This window comes from Vulpes vulpes, chromosome X (assembly GCF_048418805.1).
Source record: "Vulpes vulpes isolate BD-2025 chromosome X, VulVul3, whole genome shotgun sequence".
In the NCBI taxonomy this organism is placed as follows: domain Eukaryota; kingdom Metazoa; phylum Chordata; class Mammalia; order Carnivora; family Canidae; genus Vulpes; species Vulpes vulpes.
In genome coordinates, this window is record NC_132796.1 from 65224195 (window position 1) to 65246208 (window position 22014).

General features: G+C 37.8%; 1 protein-coding gene across 1 annotated transcript in view; it reads left to right on the forward strand.

Annotated features, from left to right (window-relative positions):
• The window catches only part of PCDH11X (protocadherin 11 X-linked), a 335833-nt gene that overhangs the window by 95635 nt on the left and 218184 nt on the right, over positions 1-22014 (forward strand).

Sequence of the window (22014 nt, forward strand, 5' to 3'; positions counted from 1 at the left end):
TTTAATTTAATTTAATTAATTTTATTTTTGACCAACACTTTTCTTTTCCCACTGTGCCAAAACAACATTCTGCTTAAAGCATTACTTTGTGCCAAAACAACATTCTGCTTAAAGCATTACTTTGTGAATATTCTGTGAATAGTTATTTTACTTTTAATTTTAGCAATAATTTGGCTAAATTCAATTTCTTTGTCAATTCACAATTTGGCTTTCACAGCAAAAATCCGTGAATATGAAGCATGATGATATCTGATAGGCTCACAAGGAAAGTAAGATAACTAAACTAAACATAGTTAATCAGTAAATTGATATTCAAAGTTTTAGGATGTCATGTTTCAAGATGAAAATTTTAAGTTCTGCTTATATATATGGATAGTCTAGTTGTCTAGAAAAAATTGGTTTTCTCGGTTTAAAAACTAAACTATCTCAAATATATTGTTAAATTTTAGTTACCTCATTAGTTAAACTACAACACCACTAAAATAAACAGTTTTTGAACTGTTCACTGGCATTTAATCTTTCCTAGAATTATGAATTGGTTTCCTCACCATGTTGTGGGGTTGAAAGAAATTTTCCCCTGAGCTTCTGATGGAAGATATTTTGGAAACTAAATTCAACAAGTGTTAAAAGCTGTGATATTAGAACCAAAATGTTACCATAACTTTATGCTAGGTTAAGTGGGAGCATAATCTTTAAGATGGATGTATCCTAGTCTAGTTTAAGAGACCAAATTTTGTGTTTGAAAAGGAACTTGCCAAAGGGTGGTCTCGGTTATGTCAGAAATGTTAGTCCTGAATGTCTTTATCAAGGGTGAGAACTACCTGAAAATAAATCCTGTCTAGAATGTCAAAATAAATCTTATTAATATTTGAGAAATAAACTAAAATAATGCACTAGAGAATTCTCAATGAATATATATATCTGACAGTTTTCAAATGCCTGTCTAAATTATCACTGTGGCTTTTGAGTGATGTCTTTTTGAGAGTCAGCTACTCCAAGGAAGCAAAAGATCATAAAAGAGATTTCAAATTAAAAGGAGGAAAAAAAGGGTAGTAAAATATTACTAGCTATATAAAATGAATAAGAGAGAGGGAGAGAGAGGGAGAGAAGTTCTAGAGATTTTAGTATTCTAACATTCTCAACCATTCTGTAACTTTAGAAATGGGCCTGTTCAGTTATTTAAAAGTCGAGAATTTTGAACAACAGAAATATTGGCAACTTTTATCTAATGTAGCTATCCTACAAATAGGAAAATGTATTGGCTTCAAAAAAATTAGGACTCTATTTACAGAACTCTGGGGGTGAACTCATTATCCTGTTCAGAAAACACTGGGTCATTAAATGTTAAAACAAAACACAGCAATAGTAGATATAAAAACATAATCACAATATAATTAGCAATGGAATGTATTATTTTTATTAAAAGATATATATATATATATACACATATATAAATGTCAAATGAAAATTATATATATATATATATATATATATATATATATGTCAAATGAAAGCAAATCTGGACTTAGGGAGAGACTTTACTCAGAATAGGGAGAAGACTCTGATATAAGAAACCTACAAGGTTATTAAAACTCAACAGATAAATGAATGTTTTTGTTGTTGTTGTTAAGGGAAAACAATATTTTAAGAAACTGGACAAGCAAGATAAATGAACAGTGAGGTCTACCAAAAAAAAGTGTCTCACTGCAGACAGATGATTCCCAGGAGACCTTGAAAAGGAGACATGTTCTACTTTATTAGTGCTTGCTTATAGCTTAGGGGCAAACAGGACTCAGGGCTTGTAAGAAACAGAGATACCTGTCTAAAGTTTGGTCAAAGCAAAGCAGAGTAAGAAAGGGACAACTATGAAAACTTGGTTATTTTTTCCATTACCTTTCTATACCTGTAAAAAGACGTGTCCTGGGAGCTATCACCGTCACACTTCATACGGATGACCAGCTTTGCCCCCACCCACCCCCACCCCCACCCCCGCCGCCGTTGGGGTTGGGGTGGGCGGTGGGATGCGCTGTGCTCCCGTCACAGTTTGTGGGCCCTGGAATGGTGGTGATCGAGATACACCCCTCCGCCACCTCATTACAAAGAAACAAGACACTGTGGTGTCTTGTTAGACCCCACAGGCACAGCAAAGAAAAGGAGAACTACTTATCCCCTTGTTCCACCGGGACCGACCCGGATGGATGCCCGAGTTGAACAGAATCTAATTAAGGTGTTCCTAAGAACTACCAAAATTAACAGAGATAATACTTAATGTCTTTTAGATGTTTCTTATGTTTATTCCTAATTCATGTATTCCAACCAATATATATATATATATATATATATATATATATATATATATATAATGGAATATTACTCAGCCATGAGAAAAGATGAATACCTACCATTTATCTCACATGGATGGAACTGGAGGGTATTATGCTGAATGAAATAAGTCAATTGGAGAATGACAATTATCATATAGTTTCACTCATATATGGAATATAAGAAATAGTTCAAGGGACCATAAGGAGAGGAGGGGAAATTGGAGAAAAAATAAAGAGAAAGACACACCATGAGAGACTCCTAACTCTAGGAAACAAGCAAAGAGTTGAGAAGGGGAGGTGGGTGGGAGAATAGGGTAACTGGGTGACAGGCATTAATGCAGGCCCATGATGAGATGAGCACTGGATGTTATACTGTATATGGGCAAATTGAATTTAAATAAAAATTTAAAAATTGGGATGCCTGGGTGGCTCAGTGATTGAGCAGATGCCTGATGCTTTGGCTCAGGGTGTGATCCCAGGGTCTTGGATTGAGTCTTGCATCAGGCTCCCCACAGGAAGACTGCTCCATCCTCTTCCTAAGTCTCTGCCTCTCGCTGTGTCTCTCATGAATAAATAAATTAAATATTCTTTTAAAAAATAATTTTAAAAAATCACATGAAAAAGAATCCCTCACCCTTTAGCTAAGCCTGCATCTAAATTGCCCTCAGGGTTTGCACAAATGGCTATGCTTATTAAAGAGTATGCTCACCAAAGTTCTAAACTGAAGATGGCAGAAACAGAAATGATTGAGGTTCTCAAAAGAGTATATTTTTATTTCCTTTATTTACCTGAGGTGAATTTATAAAGTGGCTTCTTTCAACTAAGCTAACAGGTATCAGAAAGAATAGCTATAGTAGCAAAGGAAGTAAAAGCCATGTTGTGTCATTGGCCCATCTTCATCCAGATGCCTGTCTTTTGCGTGATCATTTGCTCCAAGGCAACATGAAGCAGAGGGAGGCAATGACAATATTTGAATGAACATATGTTAAAGTGACCATTTTACTGGTGTATTCAAGTTATTTCCTCATTCTTTATCCGATTCAATAAGCAGAAGTGTTTGGAAGTTCTTTCCTTAAAAATTCTCCTAAATGTATAATTTAGGAGTTTAAATATGAAATTTCTCAAACTCTCAAAAATTTTGAGTTTCTTAAGAGGTTATGTCCAAATGAAACTAATTCTAAGGGCATATTTTTGAAGAGATGTATTCACATGTCTTGTCTTTAGTGAATAATTATTTTCATACATTACTTTTGGGAGTATTATGATTTACTAAATTCATAAGAGTAGACTGACAGCAATTGTGAATGCCATTTCTTCTATACTAATCACTTTTCCTTATCAAACATTCAGTTTATGATTTTAGGATATGAGAAAATTAAGCTCACTAAGAATTCTAATTTAGCATTACTATCTACAAGGAAACACATTTATCTTCCTCCGGCATAGGTTCCATAGATATCCTTCAGGGACATGTTCCTACAGATAAACTGTGATGCCTTTTATAGTGCCTTAACAGTTTCTTATATTGCTTTGGAATAGATTATTTAACTCACTGTTTAGTGGCAGGAAATTTAGTCAGTGGTAGAAAGTCACAGATAATTTGAAGAATACCTGTCCTTTGATCTTTTTGGATGTTCCTCCCCATATTTATTCAAGACTTCCTGGCATCTGATACTCATTACTATCCCAGACCTTCAATGATTGTCACAACACTTTTCAACCATCTTCAAATCCCTTTCAAAATTTCCAATCCTGATTTATAAGAAATGTTTTCTCATTTATTCACTTGAAATTTTATTTTTTATAGGAGTTCAATTTGTCAACATATAGCATAACACCCAGTGCTCATCCTGCCAAGTGCCGACCTCAGTGCCCATCACACAGTCACCCTAACCACCCACCCACCTCCCTTTCCACTACCCCTTGTTCATTTCCCAGAGTTAGGTGTCTCTCATGTTTTCTAACCCTCACTGATATTTTCACTCATTTTCTCTCCTTTCCCTTTATTCCCTTTCATTAATTTGTATATTCCCCAAATGAATGAGACCATATAATGTTTGTCCTTCTCCTATTGACTTATTTCACTCAGCATAATACCCTCCAGTTCCATCCACATCAAAACAAATGGTGGGTATTTGTTGTTTCTAATGGCTGAGTATTATTCCATTGTATACATAAACCACATCTTCTTTATCCATTCATCTTTCGATGGACACTGAGGCTCCATCCAAAGTTTGGCTACTGTGGATATGGCTGCTATAAACATTGGGGTGCAGGTGTCCCGGCCTTTCAGTGCATCTGTATCTTTGGGGTAAATCCCCAGCAGTGCAATTGCAGGGTCGAAGGGCAGATCTATTTTTAACTCTTTGAGGAAACTCCACACAGTTTTCCAGAGTGGTTGTACCAGTTCACATTCCCACCAACAGTGCAAGAGGGTTCCCCTTTCTCCACATCCTCTCCAACATTTGTGTTTCCTGTCTTGTTAATTATCACCATACTCACTGGTGTGAGGTGGTATCTCATTGTGGTTTTGATTTGTATTTCCCTGATGCCAAGTGATGCAGAGCATTTTCTCATGTCCTTGTTGGCCATGTCTGTGACTTCCTCTGAAATTTCTGTTCATGTCTTTTGCCCATTTCACGATTGGATTCTTTGTTTCTTTGCTGTTGAGTTTAATAAGTTCTTTAGAGATCTTGGATACTAGCCCTTTATCTGATAGGTCATTTGCAAATATCTTCTCCCATTCTGTAGGTTGTCTTTTAGTTTTGCTGACTATTTCTTTTGCTGTGCAGAAGCTTCTTATCTTGATGAAGTCCCCATAGTTCATTTTTGCTTTTGTTTCTTTTGCCTTCATGGATGTATCTTGCAAGAAGTTACTGTGGCCAAGTTCAGAAAGGGTGTTGCCTGTGTCCTCCTCTAGGATTTTGATGGAATCTTGTCTCACATTTAGATGTTTCATCCATTTTGAGTTTATCGTTGTGTATGGTGTAAGAGAATGGTCTAGTTTCATTCTTCGGCATGTGGATGTCCACTTTTCCCAGCATCATTTATTGAAGAGACTGTCTTTTATCCAGAGGATAGTCTTTCCTGCTTTGTGGAATATTAGTTGGCCATAAAGTTAAGAGTCCACATCTGGATTCTCTATTCTGTTCCATTGATCGATGTGTCTGTTTTTGTGCCAGTACCACACTGTCTTGATGACCACAGCTTTTTAGTACAACCTGAAATCTGGCCTTGTGATGCCCTCAGCTCTGGTTTCTTTTATTATTCCCTTGGCTATTCGGGGTCTTTTCTGATTCCACACAAATCTTAGGATGATTTATTCCAACTCTCTGAAGAAAGTCCATGGTATTTTGATAGGGATTGCATTAAACATGTACATTGCCCTGGGTATCATTGACATTTTCACAATATTAATTCTTCGAATCCATGAGCATGGAACATTATTCCATCTCTTTGTGTCTTCCTCAATTTCTTTCAGAAGTGTTCTGTAGTTTTTAGGGTATAGATCCTTTACCTCTTTGGTTAGGTTTCTTCCTAGGTATTTTATGCTCTTGGGTGCAACTGTCAATGGAATTGACTCCTTAATTTCTCTTTCTTCAGTCTCACTATTAGTGTCGACATGCCACTGATTTATGGACCTTGATTTTCTATCCTGTCACTCTGCCAAATTGCTGTATCAGTTCTAGAAATCTTGGGCTAGAGTCTTTTGGGTTTTCTATGTACAGTACCATCTCATCTGTGAAGAGGGAGAGTTTGACTTCTTTGCCAATTTGAATGCCTTTTATTTATTTCTGTTGCCTGATTGCTGAGGCTAGGACTTCTAATACTATGTTGAATAGCAGTGGGGAGACTGGATATCCTTGTTGTGTTCTTGATCTTAGGGGAAAGGCTCCCAGTGTTTCCCCATTGAGAATGATATTTGCTGTGGACTTTTCATAGATGGCTTTTAAGATGCTGAGGAATATTCCCTCTATCCCTATTCTCTGAAGAGTTTTGATCAGGAATGGATGCTGTATTTTGTCAAATGCTTTCTCTGCATCTATTGAGAGGATCATATGGTTCTTGTTTTTTCTCTTGCTGATATGATGAATCACATTGATTGTTTTACGAGTGTTGAACCAGCTTTGCATCCCAGGGATACATCCCACTTGGTCATGGTGAATACACTTCTTAATGTATTGTTGGATCCTATTGGCTAGAATCTTGTTGAGAATTTTTGCATCCATGTTCATCAGGGATATTGGTCTATAGTTCTCCTTTTTGGTGGGGTCTTTGTCTGGTTTTGTATTTAAGGTGATGCTGGCCTCATAGAATCAGTTTGGTGGTATTCATCTCTTTCTATCTTTCCAAACAGCTTTAGTAGAATAAATGTGGTTTCTTCTTTAAATGTTTCCTAGATTCCCCTGGGAAGCCCTCTGGCCCTGGACATTTGGGTCTTGGGAGTTTTTTGATGACTGCTTCATTTTCCTCCCAGATGATCAGCATGTTCCAGTTTTCTATTTCTTCCAGTTCCAGTTTTGGTAGTTTGTGGTTTTCCAGAAATGTGTCCATTTCTTCTAGGTTGCCTAAATTATTGGCGTAAAGCTGCTCATACGTTTTTAAGATCATTTGTATTTCCTTGGTATTGGTGGTGATCTCTCCTTTTTCATTCATGATTTTATTAATTTGAGTCTTTTCTCTCATCTTTTTAATAAGGCTGGCTAATGGTTTATCTATCTTATTAATTCTTTCAAAGAACCAACTCCTGGTTTTGTTGATCTGTTGCACAATTCTTCTGGTCTCTATTTCATTGAGTTCTCCTCAGATCTTTATTAACTCTCTTCTTCTGCTGGGTGAAGACTTTATTTGCTTTTCCTTCTGCAGCTCCATTAGGTGCAAGGTTAACATTGTATTTGCGTTCTTTCTAGTTTTTTTTTTCTTTCTTTCTAGTTTTTTGATGGATGATTGTATTGCAATGTATTTCCCCTCAGGACTGCTTTTGCTGTATCCCCAAAATTTTGCACAGCTGTATCTTCATTCCAATTAGTATCCAGGAATATTTTTAATTCTTCTCTAATTTCCTGGTTGACCTTTTCATCTTTTAGCGGGATGGTCTTTAACCTCCACGTTTTTGAAATACTTCTATACTTCTTCTTGTGATTTAGTTTTAGTTTCAAAGCATTATGATCTGAAAACATGCAGGGGACAATCCCAGTCTTTTGGTATCAGTTGATACCTGATTTGTGACCCAGTATGTGGTCAATTCTGGAGAAAGTTCCATGTCCATTTGAGAAGAATGTGTTTTCAGTTGTGTTTGGATGTAAAGTTCTGTAAATATCAGAGAAATCCATCTGGTCCAACGTGTCATTTAAAGCTCTTGTTTATTTTGAGATGTTGTACTTAGAAGATCTATCAATTACAGATGTCCCCATGTTCATGTCTCCACGTACAAGTGTATTATTATCTAAGTACGTCTTAACTTTGCTTATTAATTGATTGATATGCTTGGCAGCTTTTGCATTCAGGGCATAAATATTCATGGTTGTTAGGTCCTCTTTTTGGATAGATACTTTAAGTATGATATAGTGTCTCTCTTCATCTCTTACTACAGTCTTTGGGATAAACTTTAATTTATTTCATATGAGGATTGGTACCCCTGCTTTCTCTTGAGGACAATTTGAATGGTAAAAGGTTCTTCAACCTTTTATTTTCAGGCTGTAGATGTTCTTATGTCTAAAATGAGTCTCTTGTAAACAACAAATAGATGGGTCTTGCTTTTTTATCCAGTCTGAAACCCTACATCTTTTGATGGGATCAATAAGCCCATTCACATTCAGACTTACTCTTGAAAGATAAGAATTTAGTGTCATCCTTATACCTTTTCAATCCCTATTTTTGTGGATTGTTTGCTCAGACTTCCTCTTTCTTTTACCGAGTCTCCCTTAATATTTCTTGCAGAGCTGGTTTAGTGGTCACATATTCTTTCAGTTCCTGCCTATCTTGGAAGCTCTTTATCTCTCCTTCTATTGTGAATGAGAGCCTTGCTGGATAAAGTATTCTTGGCTGCATGTTCTTCTCATTTACGACCCTGAATATATCCTGCTAGCCGTTTCTGGCCTGCTAGGTTCCTGTGGAGAGGTCTCCTGTTAACCTGATACTTCTCCCCATAAAGTTTTGGGATTTCTTTTCTCTTGCTGCTTTAAGGATCTTCTCTTTATATTTGGAATTTGCAAGTTTCACTATTAAATGTCAGGGTGTTGAACGGTTTTTATTGATTTTAGGGGGGGATCTCTCTATCCCCTGGATCAGAATACCTGTTTCCCTTCCCAAGTTAGGGACATTCTCAGCTATGATTTGTTCAAATTCATTTTCTGGTCTTCTGTCTCTTTCACCGCCCCCTGGAACCCCATTTAAATGTAGATTTTTTCCTTCTGAGGCTGTCTTTTATTTCCCTTAACCTTTCCTCAGGATCTTTTAATTGTTTTTCTCTTTTTATCTCAGCTTCCTTCCTTGCCATCCACTTGTCTTCTATGTCACTCACTCATTCTTCTACCTCATTAACCCTCATCATTAGGACCTCCAGTTTGGATTGCATCTCATTCAATTGATTTTTAATTTCTGCCTCAGTAGATCTAAATTCTGCAGTCATGATTTCTCTTGAATCCTTTTTGCTTTTTTCTAGAGCCACCATCAGCTTTATAATTGTGCTTCTGAATTGGCTTTCTGACATCGAATTGTAATCCAAATTCTGTAACTCTGTAGGAGAGAGTACTCTTTCTGATTCTTTCTTTTGTGGTGAGTTCTTTCTTCAAGTCATTTTGTTCAGTGCAAAGTGGCTAAAAACAAGTTGTCCTGGAAAAAGGAAGGAAAAAGAGAAAAAAAAATAAAGGAGGGGAACAAATAAATACAAAAAACAAAGAGGGTTATCCTCTGATTCTATATAGTGTAAGTCCCTAGACTTCCCCTGGAACTTTCCAGGGCTGCTTGGTCAATACCTTGGTCTTTCCCTGTCCTTCCAGCTAGTCTTCTGGGGAATTGGCCTGCTTGTGCTGATTCTCAAGTGTGTGCACCTGGGGCAGCTGCCCTGCCCCTGCCAGGTGCATGGCTCAGTGGGAGACGTTTATCCTGTGAGGCTCCTGCTCTCTGGTGGCCCTGCTGAGTCCCAGGCACAAGGTAACACCAGGGGGAACAACAACAGTGGCAGCAGCTAGTTCTCCAGCCCTGGAGTCAACTCTAGCAGTAACTACTGCAGTCTCCCAGTCTGCAGGGGCCTGGAATCTCCAGGGGTAGGGGGCACTGATCTGTACAGCTCGGGGCCTCCCAGCGACAGGAGCCTCCTCTCTGTTCTGTGCTCTCCCAGCCTCCATCTGTCCCGGGGTAGTGCTGGATCCTGGGCTGTGTCCCCAGGCGCCCTGGGCTCTGGGGCCTGTGCTGCTGGAATCGGCTTCCTGGTGCTGTGCAGGCCCCTCCACATGGAGCCATTGCCTGAGCTTCTCTCGAGGCCCCACTGGGCGGGTGCTCCAGCCCTTTAGGGAGCTCAGCCTGCATTGTGTGGCGTGCTCTCCCCTGTGGCACACTTCCTCTGTTAATGACCCTGGGAGCCTGGGGACATCACTGTCCCTCCTGGGATCCTGCCCTAGTTCCCTGTGAGCGCCTTTCTCTTCAGGAAGATTGGTAAGGTTCCTGCTTCTCTGGGACTTGGCTTTCCTTTCCTGAAAGCTCTCACCACCTGGCCTTAGCCCAGCTCCTTTCCAATCATCCCCCTTGGATGATTTTTTTATTGATTTATTTTTTTCCTTCTTCCTACCTTCATAGAAGCACGACTCATCTCCCTGTAGCATTCCAGCTGTTCTCTCTTTAAATCTCAGGCCGAAATCGTAGGTTTTCAGGATGATTTGAAAGTTAGGTAAGTTTGTGGAGAAAGCTGATTTGGGTACCCTATTCTTCAGCCATCTTGCCCTGCCTCCAATTTATAAGCAAATTACCATACGTTTTACTTTCTAAAATAGAAATCATCTTTGCAACTACAATACATTTCCATATTCCTTTATAGTCTCCCACTTATTTCCTCCTAATTACAGAAATATCCAGCTCTTTTTTGTTTGGAAGCCTTTGAAAAATGTATCACCTAGTTATGGAGAGTAAAATTTTCCCTTCCTTATCTTGTCAAACATTTCAGTCTGACATCTCTGAGGAGCCCATCTCAGGGCAGGAAAAAAAAATTCTGTCTTTGGTGGATATCAACAGAACTTTAGATTGTGGATATGTGTTTATATAGACTAAGGGATAATGTATGCATTGGACAAGGGTTTGAATCAGCAATACTAAATGAAGTTCTACTGTCTAGAAGATACAGCCTTAAATGTCTGGAATTTTGAGGATAACAGGCTTCCAGCGACCCTTGAATTTATTAAAACCACTTCAGGGTAGCTTTTTAAACCATAGTTGGATTTTGCTTGAAGTGATGTCTTACTTCCATTTCCAGAGCCTACCTGCCTGACTGCTTGCCTGGAACTTTTTATTTTTGACTTTGAGTACCCCAAAAGATAACTGCCCACCATGGCTCCTATCACACTGTCAGTTGGCTACCATTAGTCCTTACAGTCAGTTTCCTGGTCCAATTGGATAGACTTTACGTCACCTGATCTCAACAACCATCTTGTTCTTTAGCAGACCCTGAGGCATATGCACACAGCAACTGTAATCCAGTTTCTGCATTGAGATTCTTACCAATACCAATGTACTATGGTAGCTACAAAGAAAACATAATATGGATCCATCCATACACATTCACAAACATGCTTCCATGTATACAACATACACATGTATGCAGTTTAACAGTCAAAGCTAATTATCATATTGTTGTAAAGTTAATTCTAAGAAAGTAGAGATAATAATGTTGAATGTAAATGGGCGAAATACAACAGTCAAAAGACAGTGGCAGAGTGGACTTGAAAGACAAAACAAAAAAACAAAAATAAAAACAAGACCCATCTATATGCTACCTACCACAGACTCATGTCAGACCTAAAGACACCTGCAGATTTAAAGTGAGGTGGGTGGAGAAAACTATATGATACGTAAGGATGACAAAAGACAACCAAGATAGCAATACTTATATTGGCCAAATTAGACAAAAAACAAAGACTGATTCTAAAACCAGACAAAGACCCTACCAAAAAGGAGAATTACAGACCAATATCCCTGATGAACATGGATAAAAAAACTCTCAAAAAGATACTACCCAATAGGATCCAACACTACATTAAAAAAATTATTCACCATGACCAAGTAGGATTTATCCCCGGGACACAAGGATGGTTCAACACTTGTTAAACAATCAATGTGATTCATCATATCAGCAAGAGAAAAACCAAGAAACATATGATCCTCTCATTAGATGCAGAGAAAGCATTTGACAAAATAGAGCATCCATTCCTGATCAAAACTCTTCAGAGTGTAGGGATAGAGGGAACATTCCTCAACATCTTAAAAGCTATCTACGAAAAGCCCACAGCAAATATAATTCTCAATGGGGAGCACTGGGAGTCTTTCCCCTAAGATCAGGAACAAGACAGGGATGTCTACTCTCACCACTGCTATTCAACATAGTACTGGAAGTCCTAGCCTCAGCAATCAGACAGCAAAAAGACATTAAAGGCATTCAAATTGGCAAAGAAGAAGTCAAACTCTCCCTCTTCACCAATGACATGATACTGTCCATAGAAAACCCAAAAGCCTCCACCCTAAGATTGCTAGAACTCATACAGCAATTTGGTAGCGTGGCAGGATACAAAATCAATGCCCAGAAATCAATGGCATTTCTATATACTAACAATGAGACTGAAGAAAGAGAAATTAAGAAGCCAATCCCACTTACAATTACACTCAGAACCATAAGATACCTAGGAATAAACCTAACCAAAGAGGTAAAGGATCTATACCCTAAAAACTATAGAACACTTCTGAAAGAATTTGAGGAAGACACAAAGAGATGGAAAAATATTCCATGCTCATGGAATGGCAGAATTAAAATTGTGAAAATGTCAATGTTACCCAGGGCAATTTACACGTTTAATGCAATCCCTATCAAAATACCATGGACTTTCTTCAGAGAGTTAGAACAAATTATATTAAGATTTGTGGGAAACCAGAAAAGACCCTGAATAGCCAGGGGAATTTTAAAAAAGAAAACCATATCTGGGGGCATCACAAGGCCAGATTTCAGGTTGTACTACAAAGCTGTGGTCATCAAGACAGTGTGGTCCTGGCACAAAAACAGACACATAGATCAATGGAACAGAATAGAGAACCCAGAAATAGACCCTCAACTTTATGGTCAACTAATATTTGATAAAGAAGGAAAGACTATCCATTGGAAGAAAGACAGTCTCTTCAATAAATGGTGCTGGGGAAATTGGACATCCACATGCAGAAGAATGAAACTAGACCACTCTCTTTCACCATACACAAAGATAAACTCAAAATGGATGAAAGATCTCAATGTGAGACAAGATTCCATGAAAATCCTAGAGGAGAACACATGCAACACCCTTTTTGAACTCAGACACAGTAACTTCTTGCAAGATACATCCACGAAGGCAAAAGAAACAAAAGCAAAAATGAACTATTGGGACTTCATCAAGACAAGAAGCTTTTGCACAGCAAAAGAAACAGTCCACAAAACTAAAAGACAACCTACAATGGGAGAAGATATTTGCAAATGACGTATCAGATACAGGGCTTGTTTCCAAGATCTATAACGAACTTATGAAACTTAACAGCAAAGAAACAAACAATCCAATCGTGAAATGGGCAAAAGACATGAACAGAAATCTCACAGAGGAAGACATCGACATGGCCAACATGCACATGAGAAAATGCTCTGCATCACTTGGCATCAGGGAAATACAAATCAAAACCACAATGAGACACCACCTCACACCAGTGAGAATGGGGAAAATTAACAAGGCAGGAAAGAAGAAATGTTGGAGAGGATGTGGAGAAAGGGGAGCCCTCCTGCACTGTTGGTGGGAATGTGAACTGGTGCAGCCACTCTGGAAAACTGTGTGCAGGTTCCTCAAAGAGTTAAAAATAGTCCTGTCCTACAACCTGGCAGTTGCAGTGTTGGGGATTTACTCCAAAGACTCAGATGCAATGAAACACCAAGACACCTGCACCCCAATGTTTATAGCAGCAATGTCCACAATAGCCAAACTGTGGAAGGAGCCTCAGTGTCCATCAAAAGATGAATGGGAAAAGAAGATGTGGTTTATGTATACAATGGAATATTACTTAGCCATTTGAAACGACAAATACCCACCATTTGCTTCAAGGTGGATGGAACGACAAATACCCACCATTTGCTTCAAGGTGGATGGAACTGTATTATGATGAGTGAAGTGAGTCAATCGGAAAAGGACAAACATTGTATGTTCTCAGTCATTTGGAGAATATAAATAATAGTGAAAGGGAATATAAGGGAAGGGAGAAGAAATTTGTGGGAAATATCAGAAAGGGAGACAGAACATAAAGACTCCTAACTCTGGGAAAAGAACTAGGGGTGGTGGAAAGGGAGGAGGGTGGGGGGTGGGGGTCAATGGTTGATGGGCACTGAGGGGTCACTTGACAGGATGATCACTGGGTGTTATTCTATACGTTGGTAAATTGACCACTAATAAAAAATAAATTTATTATAAAAAAAAAACATGCAGTCTGGCAAAAAAATAAAAAAATTAAAAAAATAAAACAAAGACTGTAACAAGACATAAAGAAGGATACTAAACAATAATAAAGGGGACAATCCAACAACAGAATATAACAATTATAAGTATTTATGCACCCAACATGGAAACACCTTAGTATATAACACAATTAATAACAAATATAAAACATGTAATTGATAGCAATACAATGATAGTAGGGGACTTTAACAGCTCACTTACCTCAATGGGCAGACTATCGAACCAAAAAATTAACAAGGAAATAATGTTTTTAAATAACATACTGGATTAGGTGTATTTAACTGATATACTCAAACATTCTATTATTTTTTTTAAAAAAGATTTTATTTATTCATGAGACACACACACACACACACACACAGAGGCAGAGACACAGGCAGAGGGAGAAGCAGGCTCCATGCAGGGAGCCTGATGTGGGACTTGATTCCGGGACTCCAGGATCATGCCCTGGGCTGACGGCATCGCTAAACCAGGCTATCCTCAATCATTCTATCTTGAAACATCAGAATACATTTGTTTTCTTTTCTTTTTTTTTTTAAAGATTTTTATTTATTTATTCATGATAGAGAGAGAGAGAGAGAGAGATCAGAGACACAGGCAGAGGGAGAAGCAGGCTCCATGCACCGGGAGCCTGGCGTGGGATTCGATCCCGGGTCTCCAGGATTGCGCCCTGGGCCAAAGGCAGGCGCCAAACCGCTGCGCCACCCAGGGATCCCAATACATTTGTTTTCAAATGCACAGGACCATTCTCCATAATTGATCAAATATTAGGTCATAAAACAAATCTTAACAAATTGAAAAAAAAGATGAAGTCATACTAAGTATCTTTTCTGACCATAACAGTATAAACTAGATATCAAAAGAAAAAATCTGGAACAACCACAGTTAAATGGAGGTTAAATAACATAGTAAACAACAATCCATTACTCAGTCAATAAATCAAAGAAAAAAATTAAAAATTACATGGAAATAAATGAAAATGAAGACACAGCAGTCCAAAATCTTTGGGATGTAGCAAAAGCACTTCAGAGGAAAGTTTAGAGAATAGAAGCCTAACTCAAGAAACAAGAAAGATCTCAAAGAAACAAACTAATCTTGTACATAAAGGAGTGAGAAAAAGAACAAATAAAACCCAAACCCACAAAAAGGAAGGAAATAGACTTGAGTAGGAAAAAATGGTATATAAACAAAATAAAATTAAAACGAAACAAAACAAACAAAACAAAACCCAACCAGAAAAAAACCACAAACAAACAATAGATCCAGAAATGTAGAAGTAGGATCTTGAAAATAATAATTAATAATAATAATAATAATTATAATTATAATAAAAATCTCTACCCAGATTCATCAAAAGAGATAAAGACAGAGAAATAGAGAGGACACAAAAAAAATCATTAAATAAATAGGAGAAACAACCAACACCACAGAAATACAAACACTTATATCAGAATATTAAGAAAATTTATATGTCAAAAATGTGGACAACCACATTTATATTTATAAATGGATAAATTCTGAGAAATATATAACCTACCAAAACTGGACCAGGAAAAAATAGAAAATAACAGACTCATTACCAACAATGAAAATGAATCCGTCCTGCCACATTGTCAAGTTGCTGTATGAGTTCTAGCAATCTTGGGGTGGAGTCTTTTGGGTTTTCTCTGTACAGTATCATGTCATCTTCAAAGAGGGAGAGTTTGGCTTCTTCCTTGCCAATTTGAATGCCTTTTATTTATTTCTGTTGCCTGATTGCTGAGGCTAGGACTTCTAATACTATGTTGAATAGCAGTGGGGAGAGTGGATATCCCTGTTGTGTTCTTGATCTTAGGGGAAAGGCTCCCAGTGCTTCCCCATTGAGAATGATATTTGCTGTGGGCTTATCGTAGATGGCTTTTAAGATGCTGAGAAATGTTCCCTCTATCCCTACACTCTGAAGAGTTTTGATCAGGAATGGATGCTGTAATTTGTCAAATGCTTTCTCTGCATCTATTGAGAGGATCCTATGGTTCTTGTTTTTTCTCTTGCTGATATGATCTATCACATTGATTGTTTTAGGAGTGTTGAACTAGCCTTGCATCCCGGGGATAAACCCACTTGGTGATGGTGAATACATTTCTTAATGTATTGCTGGATCCTATGGATAGTTTCTTGTTGAGAATTTTTGCATCTGTGCTCATTGGGGATATTGGTCTATAGTTCTCCTTTTTGGTGGGGTCTTTGTCTGGTTTTGGAATCAAGGTAATGCTGGTCTCATAAAACGAGTTTGGAAGTACTCCAACCCTATCTTTGGAATAGCTTTCACAGAATAGGTGTTATTTCTTCTTTAAATGTTTGATATATTTATACAGAAATGGGCCTTCAACTCTATTGTCAACTAATATTTGACAAAACAGGAAAAGTATTCACTGGAAAAAGGACAGTGTCTTCAATAAACGGTGCTGGGAAAACTGGACAGCCACATGCAGAAATATGAAACTAGACCATTCTCTTACACCATACACAAAGATAAACTCAAAATGGATGAAACATCTAAATATGAGACAAGAATCCCTCAAAATCCTAGAGGAGAACACAAAGAACACTCTTTTTGAACTTGTCCACAGCAACTTCTTGGCAAGATACATGGAAGAAAGGGAAACAAAAGCAAAAATAAACTATTGAGACTTTATCAAGATAAGAAGCTTCTGCACAGCAAAAGATATAGTCAGCAAAACTAAAAGACACCCTACAGATTGGGAGATGATATTTGGAAATGACCTATCAGATAAAGGGCTAGTATCCAAGATCTATAAAACTTATTAAACTCAACAGCAAAAACAACCAATCCAATCACAAAATGGGAAAAAGACATGAACAGAAATTTCACCAAAGAAGACATAGACATGGCCAACAAGGACATGAGAAAATGCTTCGCATCACTTGCCATCAGGGAAATACAAATCAAAACCACAATGAGATACCACCTCACACCAGTGAGAATTGGGAAAATTAACAAGACAGGAAACAAAAAATGTTGGAGAGGATGTGGAGAAAGGGGAACCCTATTGCACTTTTGGTCAGAATGTGCACTAGTACAGCCACTCTGGAAAACTGTGTGGAGGTTCCTCAAAGAGTTAAGAATAGAGCTACCCTATGACCCAGCATTTGCCCTGTTGGGGGTTTACTCCAAAGATACAGATGCAGTCAAAAACCGAGATACCTGCACCCCAATGTCTACTATATCCAAACTGTGGAAGGAGCTTCGGTGTCCATTGAAAGATGAATGGATAAAGAAGATGTGGTATATATATAAATATTACTCAGCCATTAGAAATGATGAAGACCCACCATTTGCTTTGACGTGGATGGAACTGGAGGGCATTATGCTGAGTGCAATAGGTCAATCCAAGATGGACAAACATTATATCGTTTCACTCATATGGGGAATATAATAAATAGTGAAAGGGAATAAAGAGGAAAGGAGAGAAAATCAGTGGGTAAAATCAGAGAGGGTGACAGAACATGAGAGACTCCTAACTCTGGGAAACGATCAAGGGCAGTGGAAGGGAAGTTGGGTGGGCAGATGGGTGCCTGGGTGACGGGCATTGAGTGTGCACTATCAGGATGAGCACTGGGTCTTATAGTATATGTTGACAAATCTAACTCCAATGAAAAATAAACAAAAAAAAAAGAAAATGAATCAGTAATATAAAAACTCCCAACAAACAAAAGTCCAGTGCCTTACAGATGTAGAGGCAAATTCTACCAAACATTTAAGGAAGAGTTAAAACCCATTCTTCTCAAAATATCCCAAAAAATCGAAGAGAAAGAAAATTTTCCAAATTTATTCTGTGGGACCAGTATCACTCTAATACAAAAATGATAAAGACACCAGATAAAAAGAAATACAGGGCAATATATCACATGAATATATATGCAAAAGTCTATAACATAATACTAACAAAACAAATACAACAATACATTAAATTTTTTTGAGGGGAACCAGGAAAGTGGTGGCAGAGTAGGCAAAGCCTATTTTTGCCTCATCCCTCAAACTCAACTAGATAACTGTCAAATTATCCTGAATACCCCAGAAATTTACCTGAAGTCTGACAGAATAAATTCCACAAATAAAAGGAGAGAAGAAGTCACACTGAAGAGGGTAGGTAGTACAAAGACATGGTTTAGGAGAGAAACAGATCAAGGCTGCTGTAGAGAGAAGGGAGCCCTGCTTGCAGAGAAAGACAAATTAAAGAAAGAGAGAGACAGAAAGAGAAAGAGAAAGAGAAAGAGAAAGAGAAAGAGAAAGAGAGAGAGAGAAAGAGAAAGAGAGAGAAAGAGAGAGAAGAGAAAGAGAAAGAGAAAGAAAGAGAAAGAGAAAGAGAAAGAGAAAGAGAAAGAGAAAGAGAAAGAGAAAGAGAAAGAGAAAGAGAAAGAGAAAGAGAAAGAGAAAGAGAGAGCAGCACACAGGGGAATGCAGAAGAACATCTCCCAAGAGCCATTGGTTCTGAAAATGAGAGGGATGCATTTCTGAGCTCATGCAATCCAGGGCTTAACACCTGGAGTGAGTGAGTGAGTTATTTATTCATATTAATTTATTTATAACTATATTTATTTATTTTTTCTTTATTATTATTTTTTTTAAAGTAAGCTCTATACCCAACATGGGGCTTGAACTCAGGAACTGGAGATCAAGAGTCACTTGCTCCACTGAGCCAGCCAGGTATTCTGAAGACTGTAGTTTTACAGGTCAGTGGACTTGCTGAGATATATCCCAGGGGGCATTGTGCTGCTCCTGGAGAAAAGGCAGGCAAAGAACCTGGGGGAAGATAGCGTGTAAACAGCAATCTGAAATAGTGCCTTGGGCACAGAGCGGAGACAGTATTTGCTCTTTTAGGAGCATGACCCTAAGAGGCAGTATTCACAGAATGTCTCCCTGGGAACAAAGAAGCTGGATGGCATCATTTTTCCCTTTCCCACCCTTCCATTGGTCCACCTGCAGTAGACAGCACAGTGCCAACACTGGCTGCTGAACTTGTTTACACTAAGCCCCTCACCCCTGCACTCACTTGGAATTGTCCTTCTCAGTCAAGCTTACCTCTGTCCCAGTGTAGCAGGCCCCTTACCCAGACCAGCACAAACCACCAATCACAGCCCTTCTTCTACGCAGAGTGTTTTGCAAGACTTCAGCTCGGGTGCAGGGGTGACAGTTCTTATTTCACAAGCAGACCAGAGCACACCTAGCTAAAACTTGCTTGAGATCTTTTATGGTTCCAGGTTTAAGATCACTATTTTATGGTTATGGTTTAGGATCACTTGTTCTAGTTCTGTGAACAACAGTATTGTTATTTTCATAGGAATTGCACTGTCTCTTTAGGTTCCTTTGAACCATATTGACATTTTGAAAATATTAATTCTTCCAATCCATGAACATGGTGTAACTTTCCTTTTTATTTTATTTTTTTAAGATTTCATTATTTATTCATGAGAGACACAGAGAGAGGTAGAGACATAGGCAGAGGGAGAAGCAGGCTTCCCCTGCAGGGAGCCTGATGCAGTACTCAATCCCAGGACCCCAGGATCATGACCTGAGCCAAAGGCAGCTGCTCAACCACTGAGCCACTCAGGTGCTCCTAGTGTATCTTTCCATTTGTTTGTGTCATTTTTAATTTCTTTCATCAATGTTTTGTACTTCAGAGCACAGGTCTTTCACTTCCTTTTTTTTATTTTTTTGTTCTTTGTTCACTTCCTTGATTAAAATTATTCCTAGTTATTTTATTCCTTTTAATGCAATTGTAAATTGGATTGTTTTCTTAATTTTTCTTTCTGCCACTTCATTATTAGTCTATAGAAACACAAGAGAATTCTGTATATTAATTTTATATCTTGCAACTTTAGTGAAGATAAGATAGAAACCATCTTTGTAACCCCAGTATATTTCTCAGTTCCTTTCTAGTCTTTTGTTTATTCCCTTTCAGTTATTGAAATACTTGGCTCTTCAATCTCTTTCTGCATGCAACTTCCCTTTTTCCTCTAAAAATATAGAAGTACCATTTGTCAAAGAGAATAAATATGAAATAAAAGTCCCCTCCTTTTAAGTAGGCTATCCTCTTTAGACGTTGCTGTAATTCACTTCTAAATTGAGGGAGTTATCTCCTTGTATTGACTACATTTTCTCCCTATACATTTCTTGCCATAATCTATTATCTGTACCTGCCAACTAAACTAGAACGCTTTTGTCATTTGTCCGAGATCTTCTGCCTACCACCTCCAGAAGTTTCTGTAACATTTGACATTTTAACCACTGCTCCTCTTAGTCTTTCTGGAAGACTTTGTTCCACAAAGCTTTTTGTAATCTCTTCATCTATTTCTACACATAAGCATGTTGACACCAGGATTGTGAATTCGTGTTAGTCAAGTGCATATTTCTTCTGTATCTCCTCAATTCCTAGCAGAATATCATATATCATCTTTTATAAATGCTTAGTATATTTTTCTTATTTTTAATTTCCAATTTTTTTAAGATTATTTATTTATTCATTCATAGAGACACAGAGAGAGAATGAGAGGCAGAGACACAGGCAGAGGGAGAAGCAGGCTCTATGCAGAGAGCCCGACGTGGGAGTCGATCCAGGGTCTCTAGGATCACACCCTGAGCTGCAGGCGGCGCTAAACCGCTGCGCCACTGGGGCTGCCCTTAATTTCCAAATTTTGATAACAGTTTAACAGAACTGAATTAATCTAAAGGAAACCGATTTCTAATTTTCCAGAATAAAATGTTAAATATTATACCGAATTAATAGCATGTAAGTATTGTACAGGCATTTTAAAATCTTTTATTTAAGATCCTCTGGCTTCATGTGAAGCAGAAATATCTGTCATGAATGGTGAAACTCTCCTTAGTCTTAATTCAGTCAGTTGTAATTCTGTTTTATTGATGTGTCTTGAAGTATTCTGGGAAAAGTAATGCTGACAGGTAACTTCTATTTAAAACTCTGGGGGTACCTGGGTGGCTCAGTGGTTGAGCATCTGCCTTTGACTCAGGTCAAGATCCTGGGGTCCTGGGATTGTGTCCCACATCAGCCTTCCCGAAGGGAGATTGCTTCTTCCTCTGCCTATGTTTCTGCCTCTCTTTGTGTTTCTCTCATGAATGAATAAATAAAATCTTTTAAAAAAGGAAACTCTGATGTTCGGAATATTTTTTCAAGGAGTTTTGTAAGGTCTTTATTGACTGAACTGTCTAATTCCAACTTATTATTTCTTAAAGTTATTTTTTTCTGCATATATGCAGAAAAAGAAGGGGAGAGCTAAGTGATCACACTGCATATTTTTTTATCCTTTAATAAAAACGAATCCTGTCATGAAAATGTTCTAAATCTTCATACTTACCATTGATTCACCTTGTAGCATCTAAATTCACCCATTATATCTCTGAGGGACAAATGTTTTCACTCTGTGTGTAGCATAGTATTGAGGATATTCTGAAATGAAATCATACATATTCTTTTCAACTCTATGCCCTATTCTGAATGTGTGCAAAACAATACGACAGTGACAAAAATAATTCAACATTTTAAAAGGTTTTGAAGTATATTTGATTTGAAGCAGTTAAAAGAAGAAATCCGTTTACAGTTTTTATTTGAAAAGCACTCTTTTGTGTATTAAATCCACTATTTCTAGGTCTTTAACTCTATAATAGTGCTAGGTATAGTTATAAAATCAACTTTTTGTATATGTACTCTTTGCATTTTCACAGATTGAGTAGTTTTCCATTCCATTCCTTTCTTTTTTTTTTCTCTAGGAACTGTTGAAAGTTATTGCTTCAGTTCCCCCCCCCCCCTTTTTTTTTTGGCTTCAGTTCCCTTAATTCCACTTGAGCTATTACATAATTTAGAAGCTCTGACTGGTACTGTCTATGACTAACTCAACAATTGATACAATGAAATTGATACTCCAAGCTATAGAGCTTTGATTAGAAT